Source organism: Diabrotica undecimpunctata, chromosome 6 (genome assembly GCF_040954645.1).
Source record: "Diabrotica undecimpunctata isolate CICGRU chromosome 6, icDiaUnde3, whole genome shotgun sequence".
Taxonomy (NCBI): domain Eukaryota; kingdom Metazoa; phylum Arthropoda; class Insecta; order Coleoptera; family Chrysomelidae; genus Diabrotica; species Diabrotica undecimpunctata.
In genome coordinates this window covers 74,729,108-74,747,380 of record NC_092808.1, presented here as the reverse complement: position 1 = coordinate 74,747,380, position 18,273 = coordinate 74,729,108, and the positions used below count along the sequence as shown (strand labels likewise).

The 18,273-nt window shown below is 29.8% G+C and overlaps 1 long non-coding RNA gene across 1 annotated transcript; it reads right to left on the bottom strand.

Moving 5' to 3' along the window:
* Positions 1–6,657: 6,657 nt before the first annotated feature.
* On the bottom strand, positions 6,658–13,843 carry LOC140443505 (uncharacterized). Its single transcript, XR_011951218.1, has 4 exons — positions 13,718–13,843; positions 10,945–11,001; positions 8,204–8,388; positions 6,658–6,904 (listed from the first exon to the last, which is right to left on the bottom strand). It is a non-coding gene; the product is annotated as an uncharacterized lncRNA (long non-coding RNA).
* Positions 13,844–18,273: the final 4,430 nt, after the last annotated feature.

The following is an 18,273-nucleotide window of genomic DNA, read 5'->3' as shown; positions in this document are numbered from 1 at the left end:
TTTACAATTACGTTTTCATTTAGTGGCCAAATAGTTAAATTTTCAGATAAATCAGAAACTAGGTATATATTTAAACGCTCTGAAGAAAAAGGGTAATTATACCAGGCAGACTTTGATTTAAATACTCTTGTTATAATCTTTACCAATTTCTGGTTATCACAAACTATGTTTTGAATCTGCATTATATCTGAATTATACATAATGTAACAATCTGCATTGGAATGAGAAATTATTGACAATGTTATCTCACTAAAAATTACCTGTTTATATTGTACAGAAAAAAGGTGTTTAGAAAGTAAAGGGCCACTACAATGTTTCATTTTAAGTTGTGTTTTTTTTATTTCATTCGGCTCTAAAATGACACTATTAGCTTCTATCAATCTATTACATATTTGTGCTAAAGGATTAGTTGTTGATTTGACCAACCGTTTAATTTGATTTAAGGCATTTTCAAATGGGAATGCTGAAAACTGGTCAAGAGGACCATAATGAAGAACATCATCACTTAAATGGCACAAATAATGAATATTATAAACTAAATATATCTGACCATAAATTTTTGAACAATGTGTAACAAAGGTTTTTAAAAGAGTTGTAACCGTTTCAAAAGATTTAAAAGAAAATCATTATAAATTTTAATAATTTTTTTTTAAATAAAACTTCTAACCCCATCTACCTGTCAAGTACCTACCTGTAGCCGACTCAAGGATTCTTCTGTAATTCCCAAATATATCCGGTAGATGAGCATATTTTTCAACTTGTCACTCACGCCCAATTTCCAGATTCAGGCGCCATGACAGCGCTTCGCTCTTTTCTGTTAAGACCGTCCAACCGTTAAGACGTGTTTCCAAAGTGGGTCTCAATTCAGAGGTGAGCTAATAAATCCTTTTCTTGTCCATATTTCAGATAGATATTTATTTTTTTAGACCCTTATTGGAGCGGCTATAATGCTGATATTATATTTCTAATACTCGTCGCAAGATAGTATTGCTATGGAGTTATTCCAGATCATGGCCCAGTAGCAGTATCTTTTTATGGAATCCCTAACCCCTCTTATCTAGGATGGTGGTGATTTGATATAGTACGTAGCTGAATCAATGGTTTATTTGGTGACTGATTAAATAAGAAGAGAAACAGAGCAGATTAAGGTTGTACCAATTTTTATTATACCTACTTTCAAGACAACAGAAATGATTATGAACTCAAAAAAAAAAATGAAAATATAGTGAAGTGTTCTAATTTAATTTAAAGGTTTATTTTCTTCATTGTTCCTAGTTGATAAATAACTATATTATTTTCAATGTAAACAAATTTCGAAATTTGGGGTTAATATATATATATACATTCATTTTCTTTATAACCAATTCTTAATTTAATACGATACAAAGATTTTTTGTTTATGATAATGTTAACATAAAATAATATTTTGGAATCCCTTTGGGATGACGTAACTTTTAATGATTTCTTTTTGTTCATTACTAAGAAATAATAAAGAATAGTTTTCTTGTAAACTTTCAATAAATCTTAATTTTTTTTTGCTCTTCCCCTTCGAGGATAAACCAGGTGTGGCGTCCAATAATAAATTATAATTTCATATTATCTAATTGTGCTTGAATTTAAGATACGATATAGTTTCTATATGTTTAAGAAAACCCCGCCCAATTCTCTTCGACAGTGAGCGATTCAGGCCTTGTGTATATTATTGTAGCACGGTAGGGTTACAGAGTATCTGCATAATTTACTCCAATATCTGACAAGCGTTGTTTTGATATTAATATACTTATCGCACAGTGCAGTAACAAAAAATGTTCGTAAATAGCAACAGGTATGGTACCTTTTAAAACCACTGGCCCTAAATATAAAAGAAACGTTCTAAATTCAGTAGCCTTTCATCGTGCCAGTTCTGAAAGTGACCGGGATTTCCTATTAAATTCGATAGGAATGGACTTACAAAAATGTTCTAAAGTCTCAGATATTTTTTGAACTTTAGAACTACACAACCTAACCTTTAGTGGCCCACTTGTCCAAGTATGCAACAGCTTTCTGACTACACCTAAGCACACTGTATGCATATAGTCAATAGGAAACTTGGATACCAATCCAATTGAAAGTTTCACCAAAGGTGAAATACCTGTATGATGATCATCATCTGTCTGTCGCAAAAAACTATCATCAGTACGTTTTTGACTTGTAACAGACTTGAGAACTATTCGACCGTCAATATAGCTTCCATGTATTGGTAAATTTTCTTTTGAGTTTGGGCACTCGATAATTGCTAATTCTTCTTCTGGAACTGTAACTATCCATTTTCCGTCGCTGATTCTTGTAGATTCTATCTTCTTTATTTTTACTTCGAAATATTCACATGACAATGCCTTTTTCTTGAATTTTATTAATTGGACTGCACAAGGGGCTTCTTCGGTTATCGTTAGTTTATTACTTCCCTTATATATGTACTCTTTTGAGTCTATTTCTGTGCATATATCTTCCATGTAGATATAGCTAAATTCATTAAGTGCGAGGAAAGGTTTGTAAGGTAAATGAATAAGATAATTTGAGTTGTTCATTGGAATAGGAATAGGGAATAGCTGGTAATAATCATATATTTCCGATTCAACTAATGGAATCTCTAATACAAATGTAATTATAGAATTTACTGAATAGCTCTTAATATTTATTATTTTCTCATACTGAATTATTTTTCCTAGTGTAGTATCAAAAGGCATTAATTTTGACTTTGTCTGAGATTTTGCTTTCTTTATTTCATTTAAAAGTTCAATTGGATTTACTATAGAATTGTGCAAGGTATTTATTTTGGCAAATGAGACTGCAGTTTCTACTTTCTCAAAAATATCATAAATTGTTTGATAAAGTAAAGTAATTTGATTTATTACTATAAATGACTGAATATGTGTATAGCTTCAATTTTTGATTTCAAAATCAATTGATTATGTGAAATATTATTTATAGCATTATTAAAAGTATTTATAGAATCTTGCAATAAAGATATTTGTCTTAGGGAATTTACTTTTAAGTTACTTTGATTATCTTTTAATTATTGTTTTATTTCGTTTTCTATTCGTTGTGCGTCTTCTTGGTCCATATTTCCTGTAATACAGTTTATTATTGTTCCTAGAGGATTTAGAAGTCCTCTTTTTATTCTTTTTTCTTCCTTATACAAAGGTGGATTCATTTGATATATGTGTTCTTCTATTTTACTTTGTAACGTAATTAAAGGGATAAATGAGTTTTCTAATTCTGGATAATAACTTGTTTGATTTCTGAAACTTGTGTGTAGTCTTTGAGCTTCATTTTTCAATAAATAAAATTCTTGTATGACAGAAGTTAAATTGTAAATTTGTATAAATGTCCAGTGTGTAGAAATTATTTTGGAGGTACCTAATCTAAAAGGTAGGAGTCCTGGATATGTAGTTACATCTTCAAACTTGACTAAGTTGTCTCTTGCGTTGATAAAGTTGACTGCTCCGAAGATTCCGACGATAAATCTGAAATATTAGGCATTATTTTAGTTTCGTTTATGTGGACTATTATTTTCTTTTTATTCTTGGGATTTTCAATTTCTATTTTCCCATTTTCTAATATTTGTGTAAGTATATAAGGTCCAGTATATTTTCTACTTAATTTTCCTCCGCGAGTTTCTGTTTTTCTATAAACTTGTGATCCTAAACGAGGATCTTTTGAGTTTCTATCTTTATTTCTTTTTCCAATTATATTCTCTTTAAGTTTTTGATTTTCTTCTTGTATACTTGTATATAGAGCTTGAGTATTATTTTGATGTGCATTAACGTATTGAGTATAAGCTTGTGCTGAAATAAGTCTCATGGGATCTTTACTGTCTGTATGTCCCGATACTAATTCGAAAGGTGTATGGCCAGTTGCTGAGTGTATAGTACTATTATAGGCAATAAGAGCATAAGGCATAATGGAAATATTATCTGTATCTTTATCTTTTTCTTTTAATAATCTTAAGTGCTCAGTTAAGGTAGAATGAAATCTTTCTACCGGGGAATTAGATTCGTGATGATATGGAGTAGTAAAATGTATTTTTATTTGATGCGTTTTTAGTAATTCGTCTACAACGTCATTTTTGAATTCTCCGCCACTATCTGCAACAATTTGTTTCGGTATTCCGAAAAATGAAAAGAAATGTACTAATTGTTGACACGCTGATATCGCTGTGCCAAAATATGGTAACGCTTGGCCATATTTTGAAAATTTATCTATAATTGTTAAAAATCTTTGATTGCCAACTTTATAAGTATCTATATGTATTATCTCAAAAGGCTTGGATGGTGTGTGGGTTAATATTAAAGGTTCTTTATGTGGATTTCTATTATATTTTGATCTTTGGCATATTTCACATTCGTTTATGTCTTTTTCTATATCTTTTTTCATTGATTTCCAGTAGTAATTTATTTTTAAAGCTCTAAGAGTCTCTGAAATTCCTCGATGATTCGTTTTGCCGTCGTGCTTATAATATTTAATTAGTTGATTTATTTCTTCTGGTAAAACATTGTTAACTAATTTTGTACATTCAATCAATTTTAATTTTGTAAAATATTTACGCCATACATTCTGAAATATTGGTCGTAATTCTTGAGATAAGAAATAAATGTATAAAGTATTTTTGCACGCATTTTCTTTTAGGAATTGTGTCACACTTTCTTCGTCAGCTGAAATAGTAGCTCTTATTATTTTATGTCCTTCAGAATTCTCGCATTCGCGTTTTAAATAATTTGCAAAAGGCGCTCTCTTAACGATAAGTTGATAGGCTTTATTGTTTATTATTTCATCCAACAATGAGAAACTATTTTCATTTGAAGATTCAGCACTATGGGCTGTATCTGTGTCTGAGTTATCCATTTCAACGTTTTCATTGTTCTTATTTCCTGTTGACATAATTTTATTTACTTGTGGGTTTTCTGTAACCTCATTGTTATCGAGAATTTGCAAAGTTTCATTTATTACATTTTCATCAACTATGTCTGGGTTAAATTCAGCTAAAAATTGGTCGATATCAAAATCTATGTCACTGGGATTATTTATATTTGATTCTGTTTCAATTGCATTAATATTTATTCGACTTAAAGAATCGGCAATATTCGTTTTACCGGGTTTATATTTTATAGTATAGTTAAATTCTTCTAATTTTAATCTCCATCGTAATAATTTGGAGTTGGGTTCCTTTAAATTAAATAACCATATTAGGGGTCTATGGTCGCATAAAATTTCAAAAGATCTGCCGTATAAATAAGGTCTAAATGTTTTACAAGCCCATACAATTGCTAAAAGTTCTTTTTCTATCGTAGAATATTTTTGCTCTGTTTGATTAAGAGTTCTTGAGGCGTATGCTACGGGTAAATCATTTGGGACTTTTCCTTGTGACAAAATTGCACCTAAGGCTATATTTGAAGCGTCTGTAGTTAATATAAACGGTTTTGAAAAATCTGGATATTTTAAAATTTGAGCATTAATTAAAAGTTCTTTAAGATGATTAAAAGATTTTTTAAATTCTGGAGTGTGTATAACTTTTGCATGTTTCTTTAGACACATAGTTAAAGGTTTAGCTATTTTGGCGAAATTTTGGATAAATCTTCTGTAATATCCTGCTAATCCTAAAAATGACTTTATTTCTTTTTGTGTAGTAGGAATAGGAAAGTTTTTGACTGCATTTATTTTTTATGGATTTGGTCGTACACCATCTTTTGTTATAACGTGACCTAAATATGCCACTTCTGTTCGTAAAAAGTCTGATTTATCTAGCTGTATTTTTAAATTAGATTTTCTTAATCTTTCAAAAATTGCTTTCAGTCTTTTAACATGTTCTTGCAATGATGAGGAAAAAACAATGATATCATCTAAATATATATAGCATATTTCATTCTGATATCCTCTTAATACATTATTCATAACTTTCTGAAAAGTAGCTGGTGCATTTTTCAATCCAAACGGCATACGTAAAAATTCATAATGTCCTGTCTCTGTGGAAAATGCTGTTTTTGGTACATCGGCTGGTTCCATTTCTATCTGGTGGAAACCATTTGCTAAATCTAAAGTAGTAAAATATTGAGCTCTTCCTAGACCATCTAGAATATTATCTATTAATGGCAAGGGAAATTTATTTTCTATTGTATTTTCAGTCAGTTTGCGGTAATCTATAACTATTCTATATTTCTTTTGGTTACTTGCATCCATTTTCTTCTCTATTCATTTTTTAACATAACTAAATCTATTTTATGCTTTATTTCATTCGTAAAACTAAGGGGCGTTCCGTCTATATAAAAATTTCTGTATATTATTCATAACATAATTTACTTATGGCTTGATATTCTTCGTCGTCGTTATGATAAAGTCTGACTTTCTTGAAGTGTACACTGGAAATGTTTCATGATTATATCTTTGTCTTTCATTATATCTTGAATATATTCTTCTTTTATTATTATATCTTCTATACATTCTTCTTTTGTTCCCATTATACCTTCTATCATTATTATTATATTTTCTTCTATTATCATTATATCTTCCTTTTTTATTTTTATTATATTGTTGTGAATTTATTAATTGTTATGTCTTTAATTTATAATGTCTTTATCAAAAGTTCTTATCTTAATTTATTAAAAAGCACAATAACTGATATTAGTTTATTTATCACTAAACATACATAATTTATTAAAAAGCGAACGTAACATTTAAATTCGCGAGCGCGTCTTGAGAATTAACTGTTCCTTCCAAATAAAATGTCCTGTTAATATATGCCAGTGCCGTTATCTCGAAAAGTCTTGAGTAGACGGCGGCGAAACGGTAAAGGCAAACTGGATTTCCCGCATCGGTTCGACCTTGTTCTGGAAGGTCTACTCAGGTAAATAGACGCCTCTCGTAAAATCTAAAACATAGCCATGTGAATAAAAACATGTTTACAGGTTAAAACTATGACTCATATTTTTACGTAACAATATCTTACATCATAATTATTATAAATTCTTTCATTATATTTTAAATTATTATTATGTCGTTCTCTTATGTCATTATAACTCGTTATTTTATGATGAAATAAATTATTTGGAGAACGTCTATCATTTCTAAAATTACTTCGTAAACTAAAGTTATTGGAACTTGTATTCATTGGCTCAGGTCGCATTGAATTTCTGCTTTGATTTTGGGTAGGAATAGATGGCTGATATCTAGGTATATTTGGAAATTGTCTTTGAAATTGGTTACCATTATTATTATTAAAACCATTGTTCGAAAAACTTGGACGCATTTGAAAATTATTATTTGGATTTCTGAAAAAATTATTATTTCTGTATTGACTAGAACTTTGGGAAGAATGTCGATTTTGAAAATTATTATAATTCGAAAAATTATTATTTCGAGAAAAATTATTTCTATTTGGAAATGAAGAGTGTTGTGAATTATTATTTGAATTTCTATTGTAATTATTATAGGATCGAGAATTATTAAAATTTGAGTGTCTTGTATTATTATTTCGATTTTTAAAAGTAATAAAATTTTCTTCTTCTTTAGCGAAAGCCATTGCTTGTTCTATTGAATCAGGATTCTTTAATCTGACTTCTAACTGCATGTGATAATTAAGGCCATTTATAAAAGTTTTAAGACAAATATCTTCATATTGTTGAATTTTTAATATTTTTACATTTAACTGGTCATTAGACATATTTATTTTTGAACAAAGAATGCTTCTAGCATCCTGGATTCTTAAACCAAAATTTTGTGCATTTTCGTTTCTTTCTGGTTTCATTGAAATTATATCTTGTATTAAACAATCAATTGATCTCTGATCAGAAAATGTTACTATAAGAGAATCTTTAATTTTTGCCCAAGAATCAAGTTCTGTTCTTGATGCAATAAGGTCTGCTGCTCTGTCAGTTAACTTACTTAAAACAGTATCGAAAAGACAAACATTTATAGGATTATTTGCATCTCGATTGCTATGATTATTCAAAAAATTTTCACATGATTTAATAAATCTATTTAATTGTTTCGGATTGCCATCAAAAGTAGGAATGTTATCTGCTTGATATTTAATTAATTGAAAATTAGGTTGAGCCATCTCGTTAAATGTTAAATTTACTAAATTATCTAAAATGTCCTCCACAGTGAATCAAAAAATATATAATATATAGGTAAAAATATGGATTTTGGTAAAATAGGAAACACTTACATGAATATTTTCATTTTCTATAGACTTCAGACTAGTTTTGTTCTTCCGTCTGCACCAATAGGATTCTGGACGATGCTGGTTCCTTCTCCCTGGTCTTGGCTTCTCCAATAGGTTGTGGACAATGTTTGTTCCTAGCCCTGGACGTTTGGCTGTTACCGTACCCGAAATGTAGATTTTTTTTCGTTCTATTTAAAATAAAAATATTTTAAATATGCCGAGATATACCGAGAATGAACAAAGACTAATATTAAAATTATTAAATTATTTTCAATTAGAAAAAGAGGCTGGGACAACTTTATTACCAGTTTCTGCCGTTCGTGAAGTAAGTTTTAAATTATTCTAAAAAATATTCATATTAGTAGTTTAAATACTATACATTTTAGCCATAGTGTTTGTAATAAATAATAATAAATACATAAATAAATCTTAGCTAATTAAGCACTTTCCTTGGAATGTATAGAATAGGAATTATGACAAACTGTCGTTCCAATATAATGCACAATAAAATTTTTTATACAGGACGGGACCTCTAATATGTAAATTAAAAAAAATTTTAATTCTTAAAATTTTTACTCCACATTTTCAAAAAATAACCTTTTCACATTTAGCCGATTACGATCCTTCAACTGTCAGATTTAACTAAAATTTCATGCAATAATTCTCGACATTCTTAAAATCCTATATGACGTCAAAATTAGTGACGCACTGAAAGAAGGGTTTGGGACCGACTGTAAATGTAAATCGGTCAGTAATCTATTTAAATGATATAAATATTTAATTAAAATAGACTTTATTTTTTAGTCGACACTTAAGTTTTATCATTGTTTAAAAAGAAAAATTTTAAAACACATATTTGGGGACAAATCTATGCGTTCGATAAAAAGGTACAATAACTAACAAAACTTATTACTTATAAATATATTTATTTATAAATCTTATTACTTATAACTTATAAATAGTACTATTTATTTATTCATTTTATATACACACACACTAGTGTTGTCTTTCTGTTTACATAACTAAGAAAGATTTTTTCAATCAATTTGCCCGATCTGAGCTGTTTATTAATTAAATAATTTTAAATTACAAAGTGATAGATATTTCAAATATTGAATTTGCATTATTTTAATAGTTTTATAACATTAATCAAAATTTTAAAATCTTCGCAAAAACATTAATAACAAAATAATAATTTAAGGTAAAAAAAAACAAAATAAAATTATTTATATTAATAGTTATAGAAATGAATTGCATCATTGTTTTCATGAACTAAAATAAGCAATGTATGGGTATTCGTGGACTACGGGTGTTGGATATGTATGGATATGTATTAACCAGCAACACAAATTTAAAAATATTAGATCGTGTATAATACAGAGGCTTAAAAAACAAACGTTATGCTAGTAGAGTGTAATAAAATACCATTAAAATTACGTAGACAACTATTAGCACAAAAATACTGTATAAAGATGGGAAACACTTAGTCAGACCTTTTAACAAATCTCATTAGCATTATTAAACATTGAAAACTTAACTAATAAATAATGGAAAATGAAAAATTCACCCCCACTTACAGATTCCTCTTCACCAATTTATAGATTTCCGTACAAAAATTTGATAAAAAACCAAGAATCATAACTTCTAAATATACAGAATTAAATCAATTGAATAGTTTAGTAAAATCTATACTGAGCGACTTTGTGGATTACACAGTAATGTTTACAGATGGTTTTAAAAACCAAACAGGAGTATCAAACCGAGTTGAGCAAATCATCAAGAGCGTACTAGGCAAAAATAAAGGAATATGTGCAGAAAATAATTGATTATTAATAATTATTTAGGGTTCAAGTATTCAACCTGCAATACTAAAATTTTATTAAATATTACGCATGATGAAGAAGTCTAGGAAACGAGGTAATGTCGACAACAACTGACAACAAGCGATCAATTGTTTGTACCAGTTATAGGTACTTTAGAGACTGAGAAATAAATTTATATAACGCGTAAAGTTTAAAGTGTATTATATCATTATCACCGATAGATCACAAACTCTTCCTAAAGGTTCTAAACCGTAATCTCTCAATCTTTTGAGGCCACCAATAATTATTTCTTGTAGTATTTTAGCTCCTATGCCATTTTCTGTAAAGAAATAAGCTATACGTATTTTCCAATTGCTAAAAATACCTCGTACCATTAGCACAAAGTCTGCCCGGCCAAAACTGATTTTTTTCGGTTGTTACCGAAAATATAATATTCTCAAAACTTATAATAAAGTAAAATAAACAATAATATCAAGTTTTCTATTATACTCTATCGTTCTCTTAATGGCCATCTCATCGCAGCAGGAAACTAAGTTTGCGGCTTTGGTGCAGTTTGTACAGATTTCGTCCTAATCTTAACCAGACTCTTTTTTAGTGCTCTCATACGAGTTTTCAGAAGATTAATACGTATTCAAGATGCATTTAATCTCCTTTAAAGTGTACGGTAATTATAAAATATTTTGTTCCTGACTAATGGTGATAACGGCATATCTATAGGCTTATTAACAAAATAGTCATGTTCAGAATTATCACTGTGCGAAACAGTATTGGCAATGCTTGATGGTTGTTTTGTTGTCGAATACTTATGCAAAATGGGTGGTGTCGGTAATAAACCTTCCTCTTCTTCCTCAGTGTATTTTTTTGGTACAGCAGTAGCAAGTAAATATTTTGCGGACAGATATATTTCATCATAATGCTTACTGCATATAATTTTTTTTAAATCCACTCCAGACTCCAGACTTTCCAATGCAGCATTATCTACAACAATATTAATATTAATACAACTGAAAAACAAAAAAAAACTTTCCACACAATATAATAAAAAATAAGTTCTGTATTCAAAATGTAAAGAACTTATGAAATACACTGCCGGCAAAAAAAATGTGACCACTCTATAAATTTCCGAAAATAAAAGTTCATTGGAAGTTTTATGCATTGTCTCATATTGCGTCTAAATTTACCTGTTTATACCTCGCAAAGAGATGATGTTTTATTGTAAGTGAGAGGACGTTTAAAAGACGAATTAATGAAAGAGGACTAATAGCAAGAAGGCCGTCTATTGTTCCCGAATTACAAACCAAACACTACAGGAATCGAATAATTTTTGCTCGACAACATCAACACTGAAATATACAGGATTGGAACCGAATTTTCTTTACTGATGAATCGTGGTTCTCTTTAAAGTCTGGCGATGGCCGAGAGAGGGAGCGGAGAAATGAAAGGTATGCTTGTATGTCCCAGAGAAGAAAATTTGGTAGTGGTGGTATCATGGTTTGGGCTGGAATCTCATTCGATGCTCGAACTGAACTTATTTTCATCTATTGTTTATTTTCATTGGATGTTTAGGCAGAAGCGTTTGGGCCATTTATTGGGGACAATTTCGTCTTTATGCATGATAATGCACGGTAGCATACTGCAAGAATCGTGACAAATTACTTGGGGGAAGTAGGAGTTATTACTCTAGAATGGCTAGCCTGCATCCCTGATCTGAACATCATCGAACATATTTTAGACGAACTTAATCGTAGGGTTAGAAGTCAACCAGGCCAACGAGAAAGTCTGTAATACTTTAAAATATGTTTTGTGAAGAATATAAACATTTTCCTCAAGTTTGTATTTAAAATTTATTTCTTGACCTTCCAAATCGTATGAAAAAGGTTATTGATGTTTTAGGATATAATACCCGATATTAGACAACTTTGTTCAAGTTCACTCGTAATTTATATTGTTTGTAATTCGTTTCGATATTACACTATTTTCTTTTGTAGCCTTCTAATTAAATAAATTATGCTACGGAATCAAGCAGTAATGGCCATTTTTTGTTTTAAAAATGAAAGATGTTGAGTATACAATATGAAATAGTGCATAAAACTTCCAAGGAATTTTTATTCGGAAATTTATAGGGTGGCCACTTTTTTTGCCAGTCAGGGTAGTTCTTCTAATAAAGAATCTATGGAAATCAACAAATTTAAAGATGACATAATTCTAAATAACCAACTTGACACAAACAGTTCACGTTATTCCGTTAAAGACTAAAGATTGTAAACAAATATCAAAAATATATCACTTGAGTAGGCACTCTGGCCGAAACAACTGTAATGATAATAACTTAAAATAATTTTGTGAAAGTGTTCAAAACAAAATTTTTCAGTGTTTTATTGTTAGATAAACTAAAGTTCCATCACGAAACGGTCGAATCCGTCATTTATTAAAGTGTGTTAAATATTAACATGATAGAGCAAATCGTTTATAAGTTATTTAATTTTTTTATCCCGGAGAGCGATTTGTTAAGCTTATAAATATTTATAATAACTTTGATATTGTTTATGCGATACACTTATATTAGAGTGTAGCAAAAAAAAAACAATCTTCTATGAGCAATACAAACCGAGTTAGCATTTTATTATTAAAACTATTATTATTAAACTTTATTTTTAAAATCATACCATTGAGAGCTAAAAATTTATAAGATTCTAACATCTTCTACACCTTCTCGGTATATACCATTTATAAAATGTTTTGTGTGTTAGATGTATACAGTGTTGTACCATATAAAAAATGTTTTATAATTTGTTTTATACTCAGCTCTTAATGTTAATAAACAATGGAAATAAGATTTTTAGAAAAAATGCTATTTTGATTCCTATTGGCCATAGAAGGTATTGTTTTATTTGGAAAGTGTGTTTTTCACCAGCTTGTCATTAAGCCTACTAAAAAGCATGTGGCAATAAAAATATCAAAGTTATTTTAATTGTTTATTTGCTATAAATCCAGTCGTTTTTTAAACCGTTTTTTAATAACAAATTAAATCAAATTGTTGCTGTTTTTTTAACATACCTTAAAAATAAATACTAAAATCAATTTCGGTTTACAACAACCTCTAGAGTTACCATCTGGGAAGAACAGTTGTTTAAATAAATGCTTTCCAAGATAAACAAATTAAATAACTTATAAACTATTTTGTCGATCTATTTGAAATTCAGCACACTTATTTTTACCTGCCACAATTTTAAGTAGCTATATTACATGTCATTATGCAAAAAACAAAGTCATTAACATTTATAAATGGCTGAAAAGTTAAGTGGTTTTGACAACTATCTTGGTGAATTCTTTACGTATTTAATTTAGAAACACGTAAATCTACAACTTTTACTTGCACTATTTTTCTCTAAACTGGATAAAAATCGTTTATAGGCAAAAAAAGGACTCTCTCATTTTTTAAGATTGTTTAAAACAAAATCAAACCAAAATCAGCTGTACGTCTTAACGAATTTTTCATCAACTACCCCTCACGTATCTATCAGAACCTTCAAATATCTGTATAGGTACGATTTTTACGTGAAATCAATGATATTTTTCCAGATGGAAATAGTTTATAAAGTAGTCCTTTGATGAAGATGAATTTATTTATACTTTTCGTTACAATAATTAAAAATAGCTAAAGTTATATTTAAATATCTAATTCTTTGTTTACCTGATATTCACTAATTTGCTTATTCACAGCAACAAAATGATAAGTATTCACTGTCTTACTAATTAAGATTATCACACGAATCACTTATCTTTCATGTGTAAAATTTTTATTTAAATTGTATGATCCGATAAAATTCATTTATAAATAACTGATTTTGTTTTTTCTCATTCAAATGTTTTTGTTTGTTTTCAAAAACATAGGATTAAAATATTTTACTTATCTCGGGGCAAAGTTTTTTAATACACTTGAAAATAAAATAAAAAAATTAAATTCTTTATACTTATTTAGACACAAAATCACAGTATGATTACATACTATTTCTATACACGGCATTTACCAGTTCCTTGACAATAATAACACTACCTTTATTTTAGAAACATAAACGTAAATAGCAGTATACTAGCGGACCAACTCGACATCGAGTTTTGATGTAAGTTTTGCTGATATTTAAGAGGGGCGGAGTCTAACCATCCATCGTTTCCGTCGCCTGATGTAAATGTTCCAAAAATCCTAAAAACTGTATCGACGCCAATTTTTTTAAACTGAAAATCGATACAGTAGTTTTTTAGGATTTCCAGGAAGATTTAAATTAGGAAATCCCGTCCTCCGTCGCTCCGTCCCTCTTAAATAAAAAACGGAAGTAAAACCGGAAGAAACTTTTTTAACCTTTAACTACGGGCTACGGTGTACTCAGTACACCAGTCGCACTAAATTGGTCGCTATTTCTGATAAGCACTGGTTGCGCACGTGTCCCTCTACCTAACCTATCTCTGATGTGTCAGCTATAAACCTCAACAGTTGTAAAATTGATTGCTGCAGAGATAGACTGACGGTTGGAAAAATTCAGAAGTTTACCAGTGGTGTATGTAGTACACCAAGCACCTAGTTATGTAAGTAAATTTTGTGAGATTTATATTACGTTTATCTACTAAAAAATAGCATTATTAATGTATAGCGACTTATATGTAACAAAAGCTAGACATTTTGCAACGTTTTGAATAAAAGAATTTGTAATTTGTTATTAAAATTTTAATAAAACTTTCATTTTATTATAATAAAACTAGTTTTATGATAATACATTTGATCAAATATTTTATTTTAGCATTTTCTCATAACTTAATATACCGTTATCTATTTGGATATTTGTGAGTACCTACCTATTATTGGACTATTTAACGACCTTCTAGTTGTTTTTGTGGTCTTGTTTTTTCACGTTCTTTCTTCCATAGCAATACGGTCATGTCTCTTTGAAATATTAATTAGAAATAAATAATAAAAATTACAAACGGTGCCTCTATATATTTCTTGTAACGTTTATAAATCGAGAGGTACTACAAAATATTTACTTTGCAGGGATCGTGTACCAGTAAGAAATCCCCAAAAACTCTCAGAAGATGAACTTAGAGCTATGGCTCAAGCTATATTTGAGGAAGAATCTGATGAAGATGTTGGTGGAGACCCAGATACTTCAGACGACGAGCTAATAGAAAAAACGGAGCACGACACTGAATCAGAAGTTGATCTGAATGACGAAAATCAATATACGATTGACTCGGACACAAACAGTAACATTGAAAACAGTTCAGATCTTGATGAAGACAATGATTATTTTATAGCAAAAGACAGAAAAACTAAATTATATAAGAAATCTCTTCTTAGCAAATTTACTTAAACTCCTTCAAAAAATATTGTCAAGATATTTCCTGGGCCAACAGTTTGTGCGAGAGATGTTACTACGGAACTAAGTGCTTTTGAAAAACTCTTTACAAATGAAATTATAGAAAATATAGTTGAATGTACAAATTTGCAGATTTCAAAAATGCGATTAAATTATGAACGGCCAAGACGTGCTAAAGATACGACTAAACAGGAAATCATGGCATTATTAGGATTATTATTTCTTGCAGGGACTAAAAAACAAAATCATACACACTTCCTCGAATTGTGGACAAAAGATGGTACCGGCTCAGAAATCTTTCGAGCCTGTATGAGCGCAGATCGATTTTTATTTTTGCTTGCTGCTCTTAGGTTTGACAACAAAGATACTCGAAAGGACCGAAAATCAATTGACAAACTTGCTGCCATTCGCTTTACTCTTGATACGTTTATGAAAAACTGTAGCAGCAACTATTCCTTGGGAGAAGAAATGACTATCGATGAAATGTTGATACCTTTTAGAGGTAGATGCAACTTTGTGCAATACATTCCAAGTAAACCTGCAAAGTATGGCTTAAAAGTGTTTGTGTTATGTGACGCGCAGACCTTTTATGTTACCAATTTTGAGGTGTATTGTGGTCAACAACCGGAAGGGCCCTACAAAAAATCTAACACACCAACGGATATTACCCATCGCCTGCTTCAACCTTGGAAAGGTAAAAACCGTAATTTAACATGCTAGAATTAGTATACGAGTTATCCGTTGGCAATTGACCTTTTGAAGGAAAAGATAACGATGGTTAGCACACTTAAACGAAATAAAAGGGAACTACCTCCAGAGTTTTTACCAAGAAAAAACACACCAATTGGATCATCCACTTTTGGTTTTCAAAAAGAAGTTACCATTGTATCCTACACACCAAAAAAAAAATAAAGCTGTCATTCTCCTATCTACCATGCACAGTAATTCTACAGTAGATCCCGAAACAGGAAAACCAATGATAATTTTAGACTATAATTCACATAAAGGAGGCGTAGACACTGTAGACAAAATGTGCAGTACCTATTCGGTATCCCGAAGAACACGAAGATGGCCAATGGCATTGTTTTTTCAACTCCTGAATATTGCCGGAATTAACAGCCAGATCCTGTACAAGCTGCCAACATCGACAATCCTCAAAAATATAGAAGAGTTTTTCTAAAAGAATTATCATTGGCATTGATAAGACCTCATCTTTCTGAGAGGGCGGAAATACAGAGTTTACCTCTGGATTTAAAAATATTCTTGAAGAAATACAAAAACGTACAAGACGACCACGATGAAGAACCACCGGCAAAAAAACGGGGGAGGTGCCATTGTTGTGGAAGGAGCAAAAATAGAGTTACAACAATATCTTGCAACAAATGTAATAAAATGGTTTGTAAAGAGCATTCTGTTACAATTTGTGCAAATTGTAATTTAGTAGATGCAAACGAGGAAGAAAACGAAAGTGAATAGCACACATATTCTCAAATATGTTCATTTGTGAATGATTATTTACTCTTAGTTTTTAGATTTATATACTAGTTTTATAATATTTTTAATGTTAAGCTAATATACAAGAATCTCAAGAAGGTTATTTTTAGAGAAAAAGAAGTAGCTGAGTTTTTGTTCTTATATTTGTTGCTAATCTTTATATTTTCGTTATGTATTATTTTTTAGGTTAAGACATTCTCTTAAATATATGCCTACATTTATTATATACAATATATGTACTAAAAATACCTAGTTGTGGCTTTTATTTGCGTTTTTAGTCGGTGGTGTACAGAATACACCGCGCACGTAGTTATGACTAATGGAGGGGCGCCCGTAGTTAAAGGTTAAACTGAAAATCGATACAGTAGTTTTTTAGGATTTTCAGGAAGATTTACATTAGGAAATCCCGTCCTCCGTCACTCTTAAATAAAAAACGGAAGTAAAACCGGAAGTAACTTTTTTTTTGCATATTGTACAATGAAACGTTTAAGAAAAAGAAGTCGGTTTGAGAACTCTAACTAACTAAAAAATTTATATTTAAATATTATTTAAATTTAAAAAATACATAGTATGATGCTCCGCGCTAGTCTACACTATCGCCTACTGTTCCACTTTTTTGAGAATACGCCACAATTTTACTTTATATTAAGTTTATTTTTTATTTATTTATTTAAAATAAACCTAATTTAAAGTAAAATTGTGGCTTATTCCCAACAAAATTAATAATATATTTCTAACTAATAAATTAAAAACAAAGTAATGCTTACCTCATTATTTAATTCTTCAAGTATTAAACTCAAAACGTAGTCTAAATCTCTAAATATCAATCACAACACCTCACACACGCTGCACTTGTTGGAAACAAAATACTTTCTAACTAAACATAAAAATAAAAAAATACCAACTCATCAGATAGTGTAAAACAGACCCCATAAATTAAAATCGGAGACAGGAGGATCCCGAATTTTGAGTGGTCATTATCGTTATTCCTTAAGTGGAAACACTTGTTAGTGCATTACAGCATTCGAGAATTGACGCGTTGTTGCATTGTGTATAATATTGAATTCCTATACTTTACTATAGGAAAAATTCATTTTATGGTCGCCATTTTTAAACCGGTTCAAATTTTTTAAATTTTAAACCTTAGTGGGAATTTACTCAACAATCGGTTTAATTATTCAAAAAAATAATTCTCCTACTTCTAATATCATTATGTGACGGGATCCAAATAAAGATTACCTCCTTATTACAATTTTCTATCTCTATCAGATTTTGTTTTATTTTTTCAAGAATATGATTCTCTGGGTATATTCTTCCTATAGATTGTAGTGATTTTAGTGAATCAGTCAAAATTATATATTTCTGATTTGGTGAGGATATAATA